We start from the raw sequence: 20349 nt of genomic DNA on the forward strand, positions 1-20349 counted from the left end.
CTTCCTGAAAATTACATTTTTTTTATTGTTTGAGAATTTCAAGCATGAATATTCAAATCTCAATCTCTCCCCTTTAAAGTCCTGATTATTATGACACCAGCAGCCGTCAATTGCAACATGGCTCCTCAGCCAGGAGAGGGGCTTCTTGAGCCTTTTCTCTTTCTGTGCTGGGATTTTAGCCGCTAGTATCTTGTGTAGGTCTAATGCACATAGCCACAGCAACTGGGAGTTTATGTGTGCAATGGCTCTGCAGTGTTCAGCAAATACTATTCCCCTTCAGATGACTTCTACTTCTGCGCCTATTCTGTGATAATCCCCGAGCCTTGGGGGAGGGCATGTGGTAAAGGAGTGTGGTTTAGAGCTGAGTACTCCACAGTCTCTTACTCTCTTTACATAGATTCCTTGTGTGTGTCTGTATTAAATATTATTTATCTATTAATATATTAACTTAAAGTTTTCTGTGCATAAGACAAAGTACAAAAAACAAAGTACAATAATATTAATATCAAATACAAATTAAATATAATAAATATATAATTATAATTGTAAATATATGTTTGTTAAAAATAGGAATGATAAATGTGGGAAAAGACCACTTCTCTGGCACATGAACAGCTTTGGGTTTCATCTTCAGCACAGAATATATATGCATATAACATATCCCTTCCCAATGCTTCCAAGTCTTGTCAGATAGTTTGAAGTCCACAGGTTTTTTTTTTGTTTGTTTGTTTTTGCTTTTTTGTTTTTTTGTTTTTTTTTTTTACATTTTATCCTGAGCAAATAATGTGAGCTTCAGGATAAAATGTAATAAATAGTCTTTGTGGCTATGAGATACAATATTATACAGTAACTGAGATTACATTAACAATCAAATTTTATATGGATTTCTTTTCTTTGGTAAGATAATTGTTAAAATGAAGGTTGAGGGCCCACTGTATTGGTGCCAAGCAATAAAAGGGGGTTGAGTTTCATGACCTCAAGTATAGAGAGCAAGCCGTCACTGCTTACGGAGGAAGGAATCACAGAATCTGTTTCATTGAAAATTACACAATAGTCACACAGCAGCTAGACAGACAGTGTGGGAGCAAAATACACAGACTGAACCAGCGCACTTGGGTTCAGTCTTGTAGGTTGTTGTCCAGTCCAGGCGCCCACCTTTTCATTTTTTACATACAGAGAAAGAACTCTCTAATGATTTAAAATGACTTTGTCCTTTATAATGTAGTGCTTGCAGCAGTTGAAGAATCTACCATCACTAAAAGTAAGGACTGAAGAGAACTCTAATATCTTTGACCACCACTGCAGCAATTCATTACCTCTTTCTTCCTTTTGTTTGTTTTTTCTCATACAATATATCCTGACAGTAACCTCTGCTCCCTCCCCTCCCTCCATTCTTCCCAGCACTTCTGCTCTTTCCTTTGTTCCCCAAGTCCACTGCTCCTTCCCTTCCCTTTAGAAAAAAAGCATGTCTTCCAGGGATATCAACCAAATATGCCATAACAAGTTGCAATAAGACTAGGCACAAACCCACATATCAAGGCTGGACAGGCAAGTTAGTATGAGGAAAACGGACCCAAGAGCAGGCAAAATAGTCAGAGATACTCCCCACCCCCACTGCAAAGAATCCCACAGGAACCACAAGCTAAACAATCAGGACATACATACAAAAGTACTAGCTCAGACCCTGTGATTGCCGCTTCAGTCTCTCTGAACCTCTATAAGCCCCACTTAGTTGATTGTGTGGACTGTCTTCTTTCTTTTAAGTGGTCACTATCATTCCCATGCCTAGTGGTGCTCAGTAAAGCAGTTGTCTCATTTTGGGACACTGTTAGGAACTATGAGTTGCAGAGGAGGCCTTTGATAACACCTAGAAATATTTTTGATTGCCATGATTAGGGGATGGGCTACTATTGGAATTTAGCAATAAGAGGCACGGGGTGCTTATAAATGTCTTACAACATAGAAGATATGATCCGCACCCAGCAATAAAGTGTATTCAGGGCCAAATGTCAGTAGTTTCCAGTATTATATCAGAAGACAAGTGGAAACTATCTTCTCTCTTTCTGTTTCCTATTTCTATCTTAAATGTAAAACTTGTAGTCCTAATTTTCACTTCCTATAGTAGACTTCTGCCCTGCAGACAGCTCCCAGCACTAAGGCAGGTGCTCAGGAAATGGTGATTTATTTTCAGTCCTTTGTCAACTATCATTAAGGTAAAGTCCAGTTTGGTACACACGGCAAACTATTTGACTCCCGTAAATTCTTTCTGGGGATACTTTCCATTGTACAACAGAAGGCCAACAGAAAAAGAAACAGAGTTCTCTCTCTCTTGTATATGTTCTTAATTTCTTCTATTTTTTTAAGATTATAAAAGATTATACGATTTCCTCTTCCCCTTCCATTTCCTCGCTCCAAATCCTTCAATATGCCTTTCCATTTTTCCTCTCTTGAAAATATATACCTTTGTATTTTATTAAGTTGTTGTTACATGCATATATAAATAAATAGATATGCCTAAGAATGACATGTTCGGTCTGTATAATCTTAATTGTATGTATGCTTGCAGGACTGAGCATTTGGTGTTGGATAACTAATTGATGTGCTTTTTCTTTCCTGGGGAGACTATGTCTCCTCCCTCACCATTTCTATAGTTCCTTGTGTAGAGTTGATGCCTCTTTGTCCTGTCTACTTTGGCATAGCTATTGTTGTCCTGGGTCACCTTGTGTTTAGGAGTTTATGTTAGTGAGGCTTTACGGGTGTTAGCATCTGACATTGCTAGGAGACACAATTCCCAGCAACTCCTCTTATCTTCCTGTTCTTCTGGCCCTGTCTTCTGCAATATTCCCTGAGCTTTAGGTATGGGAGTTGTTTACTTCACTTAAAGAGTGGTAAAGAAATCTTATTCTTATTCTTTAATAAGAATTCATCAACCTGAAACTTAATAGGGTTTCCCAGTAAACCCTCTTAGAGAGAATACCAGAATTCCAGGAGGCCTGGGGTGATTATATAAGTCTCTTAGGCTTTAAGTTAGAAACTACTGTGCTAAGATTTGAACATTACTTCAAAACTCTCTTCAAAATGTTCTTCTATGTTATTTTCTCTTAGTTATGTTCTTCTGTGTTACTTTCTCTTAGTTTTATGTTCTTCTATGTTATTTTCTCTTAGTCATCCTAAACATTTTGGATATGCGTTTTCTCCCCTCCTTCTCACCAGCTAATACTAATTTGCTCATCAATGACTTAACTCCAAAGCCAATTTTTAAGGAATACTTTCCCCTAACCTGAGACTGTACCAACCAGCCAGACCTCCTCCTAAATGCTTTTAGAACACAGCATGACTTTACCTCATGGTGACTGTCACATTACATCCAGGATTATTTGCAAGAGTAGAATTCTTAGCTTTCTCTCTCTGTATGCTATAACATATTATGAGAACCGGGCTGCTTCTCTTTGGGTATCTTCTGATACCTAGATGTGGGAACAAAGCAGGCAGAAAGCAGGCACTCAGTAAACTAGTGACAAACCAGTTTCCCTCAGTAAGATGAGCAAAATCATGAGAATTAGGATGGGTTTCAATGTACAATTCAAGGGAGGTAAGTCAGCAAGGCTTTTCCGAGTACAGAGGCAGTGGTAGACCTTACACCAGCTGTATGAGATAGTTATGCCTGACAGGATAAACACTGCTAAGCCAACACCAGCCCATCTAGGTTCAAAACTAGACCTACGCACCCACTGTGGACATTTGTAGCAATAAAGCTGGGTGCCTGATTTTCTGTTTTCTCTTCCAGTTTCGATCTATGTCCTCACCTCATCCCACCTCATTATCTTTTAAGGAAAAGGTAATCTGCACTTTCTTATCAAATCAACAATAATGAAACAAAAACAAACAAAAAAACCTGAAACCAAAACCAAACTTACATTGTTGAGATGGCGCAGCTGGTAAAGTACCTGTTCACAAACACCCAGATCTGAGGTCCATTCTCAAGTGGATGTGGTCCTACGTGTGATAATCTCAGCTCTGAAGAAGTGAAGAATGATAGGTCTCTGGGGCTTGGGACCTGGCCAGCACAGCCTAGCTGGCAAGTTCTAGGGCAGGACTATAGTGCCTCAGGAACAATACCCAAGGCTGTCCTCTGCTCTCCATATGCACACACACACACACACACACACACACACGGTTTGTATTCTGGGTGTTATGTCTTTTTCAGAACTGATTTTTCTTTTCTTGATTTCCTTTTTTTAACGAGCTGGGTAGTTTGGATTTTGTTTTTATTTTGTCCTGTTTTGTTAACTTGAGATAGGGTCTGGCTTTGCTCTTCAGGCTTTCTCCGACTTGTGGCCCCCGACTCTGTTTAGCTCTCCGAATGCTGGCGTTTATAGACATGTCCACAACATTGACTTTTGCCTGACAATTTTTTTTACATTTATCCAAGTACTTTTTTTTATCTTTTTGTTAAATCTTCTCCTCTTGGCCACCCTATTCTCTCCATCTACGTTTCTTAAAAACATTATCTTTACCTTTGTATTTGTCTCCTCATCTTCCACAGCTGTTCTCCTGGAATATTTTTAATGAAATAAAAAATGTTAGCTTTATTTTGCAACGGTATATTGAAAATGTCTGATGCATATCTCAATGTAACACCTTTGGAGCCTCTGGGGCATGATGCACTTTGTTCTTTTTAAAACTTCTCTCATTGATTCTCTAAGGAGGATGCCCTCCGGTGTCCCTTCCCAGTCCTGCAATCATCTTCTCTGAAGCTACTCTGTCAGATGGGCTTCCTGTCCTATGCCATTGCTGCTCTTCTCAAAGATCTGCAATTCCTGATAGATTCTCTTCTGTTTTCCAGTGAGTATTTCTAGTAAAAATTTAAAAAAATATATATGTTTTCAAGAATTAAAATTCCCAGCAGGGAAACAGTAGTGCATGCCTTTAATCCCAGCATTCAGGACGCAGAGACAGGTGGATCTCTGTGAGTTCAAGGCCAACCTGGCCTACAGAGTCAGTTTCAGGACAGTCCGGGTTACACAAAGAAGTCATGTCTCAAATCCAAAGGAAAACAAAACATAAACAAGCAAACAAGCAAAAACCAAATAAAAACTGAATAAAAATTTCCAAGCATGCTGAAGGAGATGGATCAGCAGCTAAAAGCACTTTGTCACACAGACCTGAGAACCCGAGCGTGGAGCCGCAGCACCCTGATATGGTGACTGACGTCTGTAATCCAATACTCCTAGTCATGTCTCTCTGCATGGACCAGTGCAATATCTGACTCATTGGTCTTATTGCACGTCTGTCTGTAACTAATTATCAGAACATAGGGTTCATATAAAACTACCTCTGTGCTAGATCCGAGACACCCGCTGCTCTGTGATAAGCAACACCCTTACTGTCTCTGCTCCTTCAGGAGAGCAAGATTCTGTGCCATTTTCCCTTCCATGTCACATATTCTCCTGAACCATTTCAGGTACTGTTTCCTCGTTCGACACTCTTTTCCCCCTCAAGTTTACTATCTTTCCACGGGAAGACATTTTATATCTAAGAACAGGCTAGACCAGTACTAATGGCTTTGACTGTCCTAGAAAATATCCGGATTTTCTTTATCAGACTCTACTTTCCATAAAGACATAAGCCCAATGAAGAGGGAACATTGCCTGCTGCATACAGTACCTCCTAAGGTGTCCTTCTCTCTTTATTTCTTTCCTCTCTTCCTCCTTTCCTTCCCAGCTAACTTTGAATTCTATAATATAATTTAAGTGTTATATGAATCAGTACCCCTTCTCCACAGAAAGACAAGATTGTCAGGGACAGAACTGTGGAAAGTAGGCATAGGTCTTGAGAAAATGAATCTGGATGGTAAGGAAATGCTGTTTATATTGGTAGAGAGACAATGGAGCCTTGTGTTCAGAAGACCATAGGGTTCAAAAAAATGCAGAGCAAAGATCAGATGATATTAAGGGGCAAACTGGTTAACCCAGTTAAAGTGCTCAGGATAGAGATGAGAGAAAATATGTAGGTGTGGTCTCTTTCTATGGGTTGTGCATAGTTGTTCACTTCAGCTTTCCTAGACTAAGGCGGCAGCATCCCTTAGATGACAATTACAAAGACTCTTGGGGAATTGGGAAGTCATTTGTGACTAGGTGAAGGTTTGTCCTTGTATAGACTTCACTCTAGCATATGGTTCTCACATTAGATCCTGTTGGCTTGAGGTGAGCAAAGGACGTGAGGAAGTGGGAAATCGAAGCTGGGTAGTGTACACACAGGGTGCTGACATTCAAATGTTCATGTCAACACAGCTGCCACTGCTGAGATTTTGCCTGCCATCTATCAAAGGACTGGAGAGGAAATAACATTCAAATAGTCTTGGCATGAGAGTAATTTAGGAAGAAGGGCTTGGGGAGTGAACTGCTTGGAAAATTCAACACAAGGACATGACTTTGGAATTGAATTGTATTAGCAATATTTATGAAGGTTTTCGTGAATATAGACATTTTATACTTTTTTTTTTCAAGTTGATTGAAAACAACGTTGCTTTATAATGAATATTGAGACTGGACAGTGTTTTCCTTGAAATTGTCTGCCTATGAATATGATAAAACTAAATAGCAAAATTACATTTATAACTACTGCCTTTCCTTGACTATTGAAAATCTTCCATCCTGAGAATGTATAAGAATCTTTTGTTCAAGATGTGGGCATGGCAAACTTTTATGCAGGTTTCTCATTTCCTAGCTTAGCCTCTACTGCCATCTAGTGGCAGTAAAAATCATCAGTAAAAAAGTTTAATTCCGTCTTAGAATTTACAATACAATTCTTCGATATCACTAATAATGATACCGACAAAGCTAATTGCAACCTGGTAATAATTATGCTATATAATTTAAAGTTATAAAGACAAATAAATAGAAAAACTTACACACACCCGTATATAATCTGCAAGTAAAATATTCAGCATTGAGACCCAATATCTACTAAATATTCAGGGAAAATCCCTTGTATATTAAACACAAAGATAGGAAAAATGATGGATTATTAAATTTTCCCCAGACTTTGAGAAAATGATTTTTAATTGAGTTACATAGCAAGATGGAAACCAAATTCTTGCCTGGAACTCGAAATTATTTCTTCATCATCATTAAGAGATAGAATAGTAAAGTCACAGATGTGAAAACCCACACTCATCTTTAGGGTTACTTTCTCCTTAGACTTTCGGTTAATTGTCAAAGGCTGTGTACATAAAGACTTACTTGGGAATCTAGCCTCTGTAGAGTGATAAATTCAAGAAACCAATGGGTCCAGCATACCCTGGGTCTTTCTAGAGTGTTTACCTCCTGCACAGGAACTCAGGTGGGGTGTGAACCTATCTCTAGATACCTGTGAGAAAATTAAAACATTAAAGGTTTGTGGGTTCCTTGAATTTGATTAAAGTGCACTTCTCCTCTCCTCTCCTCCCCTCCCCTCCCTCCCCCCCCCATCTCTCTCTCTCTCTCTCGGTACACATGAGATACATGGACCCATGTGGTATATATATGTGCAGCATATACATGTATGTACACAGTATGTGTGAGAATGCATGACTACACCCAAAGAGGCCAGAGGAGTTGGACATACATCCTGATTTATCACATTTTTTGTTTTATTCCCTTGAAACAAGGTCTCTCATTGAACCCTGACATTAGAGGTTGCCAATTTTTACAGGTTACCTGTGAGCCAACAAGCCCATACAATCCTCTAGTTCCTGTTACCCCTCCTAGTGCTGGGGTAACAGACACCCAGGGCCATATGGCTTCTCACGTAGGTGTTCAGAAACTGAACTCTGTCTTTGTGCATGCACAGTGAGTGTTCTTACCATGAAGTTATTTTCCCAGCCCCTGGTTAGTTGTTGACATTTTGTTGTTAAGCAGATGCCATCACTACATTCCTTTTGGGGGCAATAAACTTGCTAACTAGCTAGTTGAGTGATGGTCAGAGCCATCCAAGGAAAGTAAGAAATCAACCCCCACCACACTGCATTATTCTCTCTCACATTATCTTTATAAGGGACATTAAGAATTAAATGCATTTGATATTTGTTCACCTATTTAGCCAATGATTAGTTCCTTAAATATCCATCACCAAACTACTGGGTGAGAAGCAATGTACACAGGGCAATGAGGCCATAGTCTCCATTCCCAAGGAATTATAATCCAAATGTTATAAAATGTTATTTTATTTTAATAACAGATAGTGTTCCACCATGAAACTTAGATAGTGTTTATCCATGGAAGCTGACATGATAGAAAAGGATGTAAGTATTCTTGGATTTTAGAGGCCAAAGAAAGCCCAGCAAGTCACGTGGATAGGAGAGAAGCAGCTGTTTTAAAGCACTGTCACATTGCTTATGCAGTGAAGAGTGTCTAATGGTTTGGGTATATTTGAGTACCCCACACAGGTCCATATTTTCAAAGTTTGACCCTCAATATCATGGTGTTGAGAAGACAGAATCTTTCCGAAGATGGAGCCTAGAGTGGATAACTAGATTATTGGGTCACTGCCATCAGAGCGATGAATCAGCTGTTGTCATATATTGAGTTATGTCTCACAATAGAAGGTGGTTATTAAGTGACAGTCAGGCTCACTTGTCTCCATTCCCCCATGAAACCAACTTTCTTTATGCCTTACCCCAAGCTACAATCCAGCCAGGGTGATTTTTTTCAAGAGGTCAACCTAATATAGCCTTTCCATGCTGACTTTCAGCCTTCTAAATTATGAGCTAAATAAACCCTTTCTGCTATAAACTATTCTTATAAAGATATTATTCTCAAGTATTATGCCACAGCAACCGAAAATGGAGTTGTCTAACTTTATTATGTGTCAGAGGAGATAAAAGGGAGATAACGTAATTCTGTAATGGAACTGTTAACATAATGGGCCAACAAGTAATCAATTTGCCTACATTATGAACAAGTGTTGATAACCAGTCATATATTTATTCATCAAAGTTAGAGTGTAGAAGTCCAAGGAAACTGTGAAAATTTGTAAATAATCAAGAAAAAATTTGCTAGAGTAGTCCTTTGGGAAAGTTAATGGAAGGACCAAACATAATCTGCTGGAAAATATAATGGATTGTAACGGAGAGAAGATGGACTTTCATATCTGATGGGGAGACTATCTCTGTAGGACTGAAGGTATATGAGAAACCTCAGAGGTAGGACAGACAGAACTTTGAACACTTAGATTTGGGGAGAAAAAGAGAAAAGAGAGGAAAGAAGTTGAAGACAACTCTAGCTAAAAAGCTAGAAATGTGAGAAAGTTAATAGCATAATGAAAGGCAGAGGGGTGAGAGACCTTGGTGGAAACACACCACTGAAAAGTCATGTGCTGCAAACATGCACACTGTTATCAGAAACACATAATGTACTAGGTCAAAGAATCAGAGGTCTGGAAGATGTCTGTAAAGATTTAAACTCCATTACCATGCGTGCAGAATCCATAACATAGAGGCTTCCATAAAGAAAGTAAGGTAAGAACTATTTAAATACATCCATAGATAAGCACCTTCGCATCCTGGGGACCAATCACAGCATGCTCAGATATAGTCTATTTATTAAAACTATCTGACTCTTTCTTTTTGAACATTGTTAATTTTTCATGCTGGTTCTACTCAGAGCTCAACAGAATTCTCATTCATAAGATACTGTATCTGCTATTTCACAGCAGTTCAGACCTTCACCTTCCTTCTTTTAGATAAACAATTACTGGTCCTTTTGTGTATTTCCCCATGCAAAGTTATTTGCAGGTTGGTGTCTTGATAATTGAATAGACTTTGTTTATATCTTCTTCAATATGTTTGTATACTTCAGACATACCAAACACACTACCCAGGAAATCTTCAGTACATACTATGTGCCTATCTTGCTGTAGAGTTCACCCCCTAAACCAACATACAGAATTCTTCTATGAGTGAGCATCATTGCAGGAATAAAATCTTTCTTTAAAATTGATCATAGTTTAGAGTGATGAAAAGATACTCCATTATTTAAAGTTATCACTTGACTCAGAGAATCTTGCCTTAGTATTATGTAAGTGCTTTATAGACCATCTCTATTTCAGAGACTTTAGTTTGTGCATAATCATAAAAAGGCCCTCTTTGACATCATTCCATCTTTACTGTATTAGATTGAAGCATCTATTACTCAAAGTCACACTGTCATGGTATTACCATTACCAAGAAATACGGTCTTTGAGATTCAGTTTCTAAAATGGCATAAACGAACCCATATTGGATGGAACCTGTAAGTATCATATCTAGATGTGGATACATGATAGAAAGTTGCCTAGCATGTAGAAGGCTCTGTTTGATTACCCAGCACTACCAAAGATAACAATAAAAACAGTACATTTAAATAATAACAGTACATATAAAAAACACAGCTCTATATTGCTCCACATTTGTATGGTTTTAATAGCTTATATGAGGATCTGAGGAAAAAGCTGGATGCCTTACATGAGTTTACCCTTGTGTAAGTGCAAAGAGGTTTCTGCACCATTAGAACACAATTGATTGGGAGAGGCTCTCAAGAAGCCAGAGAGACAAGTTAGGAAGAAAAGCCCTTGGAAAGGTGGAATATCAAAGTTGTCATCCTGATCAATGGATCTGTGTCTATCAACACATCTGAAAACCATGCAGTGCCTTTTTTAACAGTCTCACACAGGACACTGGGCCATATGTGTTCTCTGCCCTTTGGCCAGAAACTTATGGACTCATCAGGGGGAAAGAGAGCTCAAGGCAAAAAAAAAAAAGGGAGTCTGGGGACTGAGCACATATGTGAGGAGGCTGCTATCTTGAATGCCCTGAGCTTGCAAAGATGCCCAGCATAAATATGAAGGAACTACAAACACAGCCACTGAGATCTGCCAGGTGACTCTTTAGGGTATATATATTTGTATGTGTATATACATATATATATATATACATACATACATATACACACACATATCAAACGAGTCATAGAATTCACTATATAGACATTTTGTTCCAATTACCCCAAAACCTTTAGGAAAGAACAAACAATTCTCAGAAATTGTTGTACCTAGGACTTCTTAGCATTACCATGATGAGAAAGCAATATGAACACAGATAAAACTGTGCTCTGGATTGCCTTGGTGCTGTTTGTATTTTAATGCTAATTCTGCTTCTCACAAAAGGGCTGTCTCAGACCAGGAGAGAGTCACTTACTGAGGTGATTTCATGTGAACCTTCTCCATTTTTAACTGGTAAAATATAGGTCTGTGATTGGGCAGTAGAAGGGAAAAGTGGAGCTGAAAGTTGTAGATGCCCGACTCACCAGCAAGTGAGATGCCACAACAGGATTCTTCTGCACAGGTTTATTGGGAGAGCTTGATTGTGAAGGGGAAAGATCCTGGTGCTGCTTATATAGGCCTAGGAGAGGCGTGTCTACACCCGATTGGTTATGCTTTCAGTACATCATTTACATGCCTAGGGCCAGGCCATGACTCAGCACAAACTCTTATGCACATGCGCACATTGGTTGTTTACCCATATTCATGGGCGTCAGCTTGTTGAAACCAGTGCCATCTTGTAATGGCATTTATCGGCTTCCCACAGAAAGTTTTAGAGAGGTGACACACACACACACACACACACACACACACACACACACACAGAGAGAGAGAGAGAGAGAGAGAGAGAGAGAGAGAGAGAGAGAGAGAGAGAGAGAGAGAAGATGGAATCAGGAGAAGATAGAGCTTCCCCACGTGGTCTGGAAGAGCCACAAGTAGCTAGGCATTTCATAGATGGGCAATAAGCACTGTAAGGTACATTTGCCCAGTCTAGGTGTGCAGCTTGAGTTTTGTGTTCTTTGTGGAGGCATTTTGGGGTTGGAGATTTACTGTTATGGATCCGACTGGTTATTACAAGTCTCTAGTGCTATCATTTTATCAGGTGCAGGCTAGCCTCAGGGGCTAAATGGCCTGGGAAATGTGAGAGGCTTGCCAGCAAACTAGCCAACGGAACTATGGGGGCAGACAAGACCTCAGTTGCTTGTGCTTAGCTGGTTTAGCTTGGTTTGTTTTTTAAAACTGCATGCTGCAAAACTGTACTTTAACTTTGAACTTTGAACTCATTCACACAAAGGATTTTTGAATAAAAGCTACGATGCTTCTTCTCTTGATATTTTTATTTTTACAACGAATATCTTTGTTGCTTTCTAGTCACTTGTATGTTTTTCTGCACTCAGTATTTAAGATGCTAAAACAGACTCATTAAAATTAAAAGAGCTGAATGGATTTCATGCCTGCTTAATATTCGGGGTTTTGATAGACAAATGAATAGATAGATATATCACTTTTGCTTTCAGCATTCCTGTAAACCCTTAACAATTGAATATGTCAAACACTGTTTATGAATATAAATTATATCTATCAAAGTCTATCACAGAAGAAATTGAAACTGTATATCATTAAAATGTATCATAAAACCACAACATATTAAAACAAATATCAAGGTTTTCTAAAAATATCTGCATTTTGTGACAAGTTTGGCATTATTATATACTTTAACAAATGTCTTTTGGTGTCTGGATTAATAGAAGACAGCAGAATGCTCATGTCTGTCTCCCTCATTGATCTGTTTTGAGATGTAGTTTGGGTGGAAGTATATGAAGAAAATCCAACCTTACCCCACTGTACATTAGAAACAACAGTATGTTGTAACAGACACTATAGGTAATTTCAATATTCTTTGAGAGTGTACCAAAAACCCATCAAAAGGAATTCCTTAAAATTAGGGATCAATTCTAAGTCTAAAATTGTTTTGAATCTTCATGTTTTCGTCTTTAGGAAAATATTGGTTCATCGACTTATCTGTACTTGTGAAATGTTCTAATTTAACTGGAAATTAAAATAACACTTGTTAATAAGATCACCTTTCACACATGATTAGTTTTTCATGTACTGGAAAGCTGTCATTCTTATGGTGGTGAATTCAAGTTCGCATAATGCCTAATCCTAATTTGAAAGGTTCAATTTTATCAGTGGTAATAAAGACTTGTAAAGTTCTTTCCTTAAAGAAGAAGACACCTGCTTTTGTGCTTTTAAGAAATTGTATGCCAGTTATGCAAATCTGAATACAGATAATGTTCCTGTCATTCTCTCAGTAAAATGTAATGGCCTGTGTATTCATAGGTCTAGATTTTATAAAATGATAACTTGCTACACTCTCATTAAAACCATTTTCCAGTAAATCCAATGTTTTTTTTTATTTTCCCTTTGTCAAAAGGTGGGGTGTTGAAGAAATAGCAAATAACGAATAAGTTAGAGGCCACTGCCAGTCTTTTGACTCATATGATTTTAATTTTGCATCATTAGTACAAATGTCAAACTTGTAGAAAGAGTCCTGTAACATCTTGATATGTTTATGACAGCTTTGTTGGCCTCAGGGATCTTCATAGTCTTTAGTACTGACAGAGACCCACAATCCAGGCTTGGGGAACTGCCAAAGTAGAGGACAAATGTGCCATAAGTCATTTCCATCCTTAAAATTTTCTCAAGTAGTCATTAAGTTGCACTCCCAGGTGGGATCAAGCCCATGATCTGAGGACATCTAAATCCCAGTCCCCATAGTCACTCAGTCCCTTGTCACTTACTAACTTAACCCACTTAGTTGCAACTGGATGCTTTAAGTAGATACTCTGCTCATTACCTTACACAACTGATGCTGGGCAAGAGGATACCAATAGTAATGAATGCTTTTCTTAAAGTATGCAAATTCACTGTGGTCCATTGTAGAATCATGAGACTGCTGTCAGGTACTTTAGCTTCTTATAAATGTCTAAAAGGAGGCTTACAAATGAACACTTTGGTCTTAATCAAACTCAAGTTCTAACTCACTCCTATAGACTCCTTTCTGGCAAGAAGCCAGAGAGACCGGGAAAGACTCTGGAAAAGGTTACAATAAAAAGTAAAGTTATTTATTTTGTGATCTGATAGGACTGGTAAGAAGGACACATGCTCCACTATGTTCATAGCAGCCTTATTTATAATAGCCAGATGCTGGAAAGAACCCAGATGCCCCTCAACAGAGGAATGGATACAGAAAATGTGGTACATTTACACAATGGAGTACTACTCAGCTATTAAAAAGAATGAATTTATGAAATTCCTAGCCAAATGGATGGACCTGGAGGGCATCATCCTGAGTGAGGTAACACATTCACAAAGGAACTCACACCATATGTACTCACTGATAAGTGGATATTAGCCCAAAACTTAGGATACCCAAGATATAAGATACAATTTCCTAAACACATGAAACTCAAGAAAAATGAAGACTGAAGTGTGGACACTATGCCCCTCCTTAGAAGTGGGAACAAAACACCCTTGGAAGGAGTTACAGAGACCAAGTTTGGAGCTGAGATGAAAGGATGGTCCATGTAGAGACTGCCGTATCCAGGGATCCACCCCATAATCAGCACCCAAACGCTGACACCATTGCATACACTAGCAAGATTTTATTGAAAGGACCCAGATGTAGCTGTCTCTTGTGAGACTATGCCAGGGCCTAGCAAACACAGAAGTGGATGCTCACAGTCAGCTAATGGATGGATCACAGGGCTCCCAATGGAGGAGCTAGAGAAAGTACCCAAGGAGCTAAAGGGATCTGCAACCCTATAGGTGGAACGACATTATGAACTAACCAGTACCCCGGAGCTCTTGACTCTAGCTGCATATGTATCAAAAGATGGCCTAGTCGGCCATCACTGGAAAGAGAGGCCCATTGGACACGCAAACTTTATATGCCCCAGTACAGGGGAACGCCAGGGCCAAAAAGGGGGAGTGGGTGGGTAGGGGAGTGGGGGTGGGTGGGTATGGGGGACTTTTGGTATAGCATTGGAAATGTAAATGAGCTAAATACCTAATAAAAAATGGAAAAGGAAAAAAAAAGTAAAGTTAGCTTTTCTTCTACATTTCTTGAACTTTGTAGGGTTTTAAGGAAGAAAGACCTTGCTTTTTACCAAGGAAATAATAAAGGGAAAATATGCCGTGGCAGTTCTGATAAAGAACACTGAAGAATTACAGTGATTTTTCAAGAAGGGGTTGTTCATACCCTTGGGAGAGCCATATGGTACATGCTCTAACACTTGAATCAAACCTTGTAGTTTACAAGTACTACCATAATATTTGTTAATCACGTCTACTATGCTCAGCAAGAGAATCATTATTAACTTACTTAACCAGGTAATTGTACACAGAATAGCAGTGGACATTAGATTTTGTGCCAGTCAATTAAAGTATTACTTTTTTCATGGCTGCAACAAGACATGCAGCAGAAATAACCTTTGAAAGAAAGGAATTATTTTGGTTCCTGCCTCCAGAGGTATCAGTATATTTGTACAATGGTGAGGTAGAACATCTTGGTGGCAGGAACACTGGGAGGAAGCTGTTCACTTCGTGGCGTGTTAGGAAACAGGGAAAGAATATCTATGCAGGGTACAACCTTCATTTTTACCATTTTCTTATATCCCATTTGTACCACCAGTGTAACAATTGTGTTGCCTACATTTAGAGAAGGTCTTCTCCCTTTAATTAACCCTCTGCACACATTCTCAGACATAGCCAGACTGTACTTTACTGAGCTCCTGTGTCCATCTGAGTCCAATTACTTTGATAATCAAGATTAGCCATTTTGTAACCTTTACATTTTCCTTATAATACACACACAAACACACACACACACACACACACACACACACACACACACACACATTAAACCTTAAAGGTTTTTCTGTCTCCATGTAGTAATGAAAAGGAAAAGCAAGTACTAAGATGAAAAACTGGCCAAGGGAAAGCAAGACCTCATCTCAAAAGAGAAAATAAACAAGGAAGGAAAGAAATAGAAGAGAACTGGGCAAGGAAGGAGGAAAGATATTTGGGGAAAATGTGTAAATCACTCAATTCTGTTTAATATCACACAGAAAAGAATAGAACTTAGAATAAAGATTCATTTGAAGGGCTCTTTACAATTGAGAGTTTGCTTAGAAAGAGATGGTTAAGTTGTTTGACATGTGCAGCCCTTAAGGAACAAAGGAAACCAACCCTGATTTAGCCACAAGCAAAGGCAGCTCCACTCTGTGTGTGTGTGTGTGTGTTTACTAGATTCTGTGGAAAGTTGGGGTCCCAGAAAATAATCTTTGACTTCCTACAACGTTTCCTATGATCATTGCTGACAGTGGAATAGTGTTGCTCTCAGCTATGTAATGGTCAAAACTATGAGTGCTAGACAGCAGAGATTTTGTCAAAGTAAGCTATACTTCTGGTTATATTCTCCACTCCTTGCTGGCCCCAAATAGCAGTGACACAAATAATGGTGGCACTGTTCGTTGCTGCACCTGAACATGTGTAGATCTCAGATAACTCATGGTTCTGTCCCGAAGGGCAAATATGGTTCCTGAGAAATCTAGACTAGCATTTTTCAGGCTCTAGGGGAATTATTTCTCTAATTCCAAGTATAAATACTGCTGAGGCTAGTTTCCTCCATTACTCTCAAGCCTGAACACACAAGCCTGAATCACATTGATTCTTACAGGATCCCATAGGTTTTACACAGAGATAAGTGCATGCTCTCTGCTTTTTTTAGTGGAACCTCTTCTAAAACTCAACTGATGGTTGGAAGAACTGATTGGTACTTCAGCACAGCTGCTGTAGGCTTAAGGAAAGCACAGAATCCTGTTGTAATCATTACAGTGGCCACTAGATGGCAGTCCTGAGAGCTACCCATCATTTTAAAGAAAGTTAACAGAAGGCTTATCATTTTCAGCATTTTAACATTGTTGCTCTGTCTTTACACACCAATCCTGTGAACTTAAAACTATGATTCCAAATATTTTCATATGGGAAAACTGATCTTCAGAGAAGCTCACGAACTGTCCCATGCCCAAAATTTAATAATTTAGTAATTCAACTTTCCTAAACTCTTTATATTTAAAATATACAGAAACTCTAGAATTTTCAAGCTTGAACATTGGGAAAGAGAGACTCCAACAACTTAGAAGGCAGCTACATGCCCCCTGGATGGTGGCCCAGCCTCTGTGAGTTCCCATGATCCCACGTTAATTGACTCTCTGGGTCTCCTGTGGTGTCCTTGACCCCAACAACTTGTTCACTTCTATGCCCCACTCTTCCACAACACTCCCTGGGCTTCACCTAATTTAACCCTCATCTTTAAAAATAACATGATTTATTGGTGGAGAATGTGGTGTGCTCCTAAACCTGCTAAACAGCTTCAGTGCAGTAGCTGGATATAAAATTAACTCAAACAAATCAGTGGCCTTTCTCTACACAAAGGATAAAGAAGATGAGAAAGAAATTAGGGAAAAAACACACTTCACAATAGTCACAAATAATATAAAATGCCTTGATGTAACTCTAACTAAGGAAGTGAAAGATCTGTATGATAAAAACTTCAAGTCTCTGAAGAAAGAAATTGAAGAAGATCTCAGGAGATGGAAAGATCTCCCATGCTAATGGATTGGCAGGATTAATATAGTAAAAATGGCTATCTTGCCAAAAGCAATCTCAAGATTCGATGCAATCCCCATCAAAATTTCAACTCAATTCTTCACCAAGTTAGAAAGGTTAATTTGCAAATTCATCTGAAATAACAGAAAAACTAGGATAGCAAAATCTATTTTCAACAATAAAAGAAGCTCTTGTGGAATCACCATGCCTGACCTCAAGCTGTACTACAGAGCAATTGTGATAAAAACTGCATGGTACTGATACATCGACAGACAGGTAGATCGATGGAATAGAATTGAAGACCCAGAAATGAACCCACACATCTATGGTCACTTGATCTTTGACAAGGAAACAAAAACCATCCAGTGGAAACCATCCAATGGAAAAAAGACAGCATTTTCAACAAACGGTGCTGACCCAACTGGCAGTTATCATGTAGAAGAATGCTAATTGACCCATTCTTATCTCCTTGTACAACGCTCAAGTCTAAGTAGATCAAGGAACTCCACATAAAACCAGAGACACTGAAACTTACAGAGGAGAAAGTGGGAAAAGCTCGAAGATATGGGCACAGGGGAAAAATTCTTGAACAGAACACCAATGGCTTGTGCTATAAGATTGAGAATCAACAAATGGGACCTCTTAAAATTGCAAATCTTCTGTTGGGCAAAAGACAATGTCAATAAGACAAAAAGGCCACTAAGAGATTGGGAAAGGATCTTTACCTATCCTAAATCTGATAGGGAACTAATACCTTATATACACCAAGAACTCAAGAAGCTGGACTCCAGAAAATCTAAAAAAACCATTAAAAATGGGGTACAGAGCTAAACAAAGAATTCTCAACTGAGGAATACTGAATGGCTGAGAAGCACCTGAAAAAATGTTCAACATCCTTAATCATTAGGGAAATGCTAATCAAAACAACCTTCAGATTCCACCTCATACCAGACAGAATGGCTAAGATCAAGAATTCAGCATCAACAGCAGATGCTGGCGAGGATGTGGAGTAAGAGGAACGCTCTTCCACTGCTGGTGGGATTGCACACTTGTAGAAACACTCTGGAACTCAGTCTGGGTGTTCCTCAGAAAACTGGACATAGAACTACTGGAAGGTCCAGCAATAGTTCTCCTGGGCATATATCCAGAAGATGTTCCAACTGGTAATAAGGACACATGCTCCACTATGTTCATAGTAGCCTTATTTATAATAGCCAGAAGTTACAAAGAACCCAGATGTCACTCAAAACAATAAATTTATGAAGTGTTTGGGCAAATGGGTGGATCTGGAGGGTATCATCTTGAGTGAGGTAGCCCAATCACAAAAGAACACACATGATATGCACTCACTGATAAGTGGATATTAGCCCAGAAACTTAGAATACCCAAGATATAATTTGCCCAACACATGAAACTCAAGAAGAAGGAAGACCAATGTGTGGATAGTTTGTTCCTCCTTAGAATGGGAAACAAAATACCCATGGAAGGAGTTACAGAGACAAAGTTTGGAGCTGAGATGGAAGGAAGGACCATCCAGAGATCCATACCATAATCATCCACCAAACCCAGACACTATTGCATATGCCAGCAAGATTTTGCTGAAAGGACCCTGATATAGCTGTCTCTTGTGAGGCTATGCCAGTGCCTGGCAAACACAGAAGTGGATGCTCACAGTCATCTTTTGGATGGAACACAAGGCCCCTAATAAAGAAGCTAACAAAAGTACTCAGGAGCTAAAGGGGTCTGTAACCCTATAGGAGGAACAACTATATAAACTAACCAGTACCCCCAAAGCTCATGTCTCTAGCTGCATGTGTAGCAGAAGATGGCCTAGTAGGCCATCATTGGAAGGAGAGGCTCTTGGTCTTGCAAACTTTATATGCCCCAGTACAGGGGAATGCCAGGGCCAGGAATCGGGTGTGGGTGGGTTGGGGAGCAACACGCGTGGTGGGGGAGAGTATATAGGGGACTTTCGGCTGCTATGAACATAGTGGAGCATGTGTCTTTCTTACCGGTTGGAACATCTTCTGGATATATGCCCAGGAGAGGTATTGAGGGATCCTCTGGTAGTACTATGTCCAATTTTCTGAGGAACCACCAGGCTGACTTCCAGAGTGGTTGTACAAGCCTGCAATCCCAGCAGCAATGGAGGAGTGTTCCTCTTTCTCCACATCCTCGCCAGCATCTGCTGTCACCTGAATTTTTGATCTTAGCCATTCTGACTGGTGTGAGATGGAATCTCAGGGCTGTTTTGATTTGCATTTCCCTGATGATTAAGGATGCTGAACATTTTTTCAGGTGCTTCTTAGCCTGGTGAGAATTCGTTGTTTAGCTCTGAGCCCCATTTTTTAAATGAGGTTATCTGATTTTCTGGAGTCCACCTTCTTGAGTTCTTTATATATATTAGATATTAGTCCCCTATCTGGTTTGGGATAGGTAAAGATCCTTTCCCAGTCTGTTGGTGGCCTTTTTGTCTTATTGACCGTGTCCTTTGCCTTAAAGAAGCTTTGCAATATTATGAGGTCCCTTAATGGAACTTTTTATTCTTCCTAAGTGACATTCTTCCATGCATAATCACTCTATTATTATTTTTATCTATGTTAAAAATAATTATGATGTTAAATTATCAATACCATGAGTCTGAGCTTCATAAGAGAGAAATAATCAAGCATAAGATGGCCAGCACACTAAGACACAGCATGATATAATAGGAATAGCTCTGGTGGGCATCCTTGCTGGGAGTCTTACTTGGATGACTAATTATGATAGAATTTTTAAATTTTAATTTTTATCACTTTTCTGTGTATTAGATGAATGTCTTAGGCTTTTACTGCT

At 39.1% G+C, this 20349-nt stretch overlaps 1 long non-coding RNA gene across 1 annotated transcript in view; it reads left to right on the forward strand.

Annotated features, from left to right (window-relative positions):
* Positions 1-568: 568 nt before the first annotated feature.
* Positions 569-20349, forward strand: part of Gm42187 — a 33233-nt gene continuing 13452 nt past the window's right edge. Inside the window, exon 1 of the long non-coding RNA XR_880675.3 lies at positions 569-4845. This is a non-coding gene — a long non-coding RNA (predicted gene, 42187). The remainder of the gene's footprint in view (positions 4846-20349) is intronic.

Source organism: Mus musculus, chromosome 3 (assembly GCF_000001635.26).
Source record: "Mus musculus strain C57BL/6J chromosome 3, GRCm38.p6 C57BL/6J".
In the NCBI taxonomy this organism is placed as follows: Eukaryota; Metazoa; Chordata; class Mammalia; order Rodentia; family Muridae; genus Mus; species Mus musculus.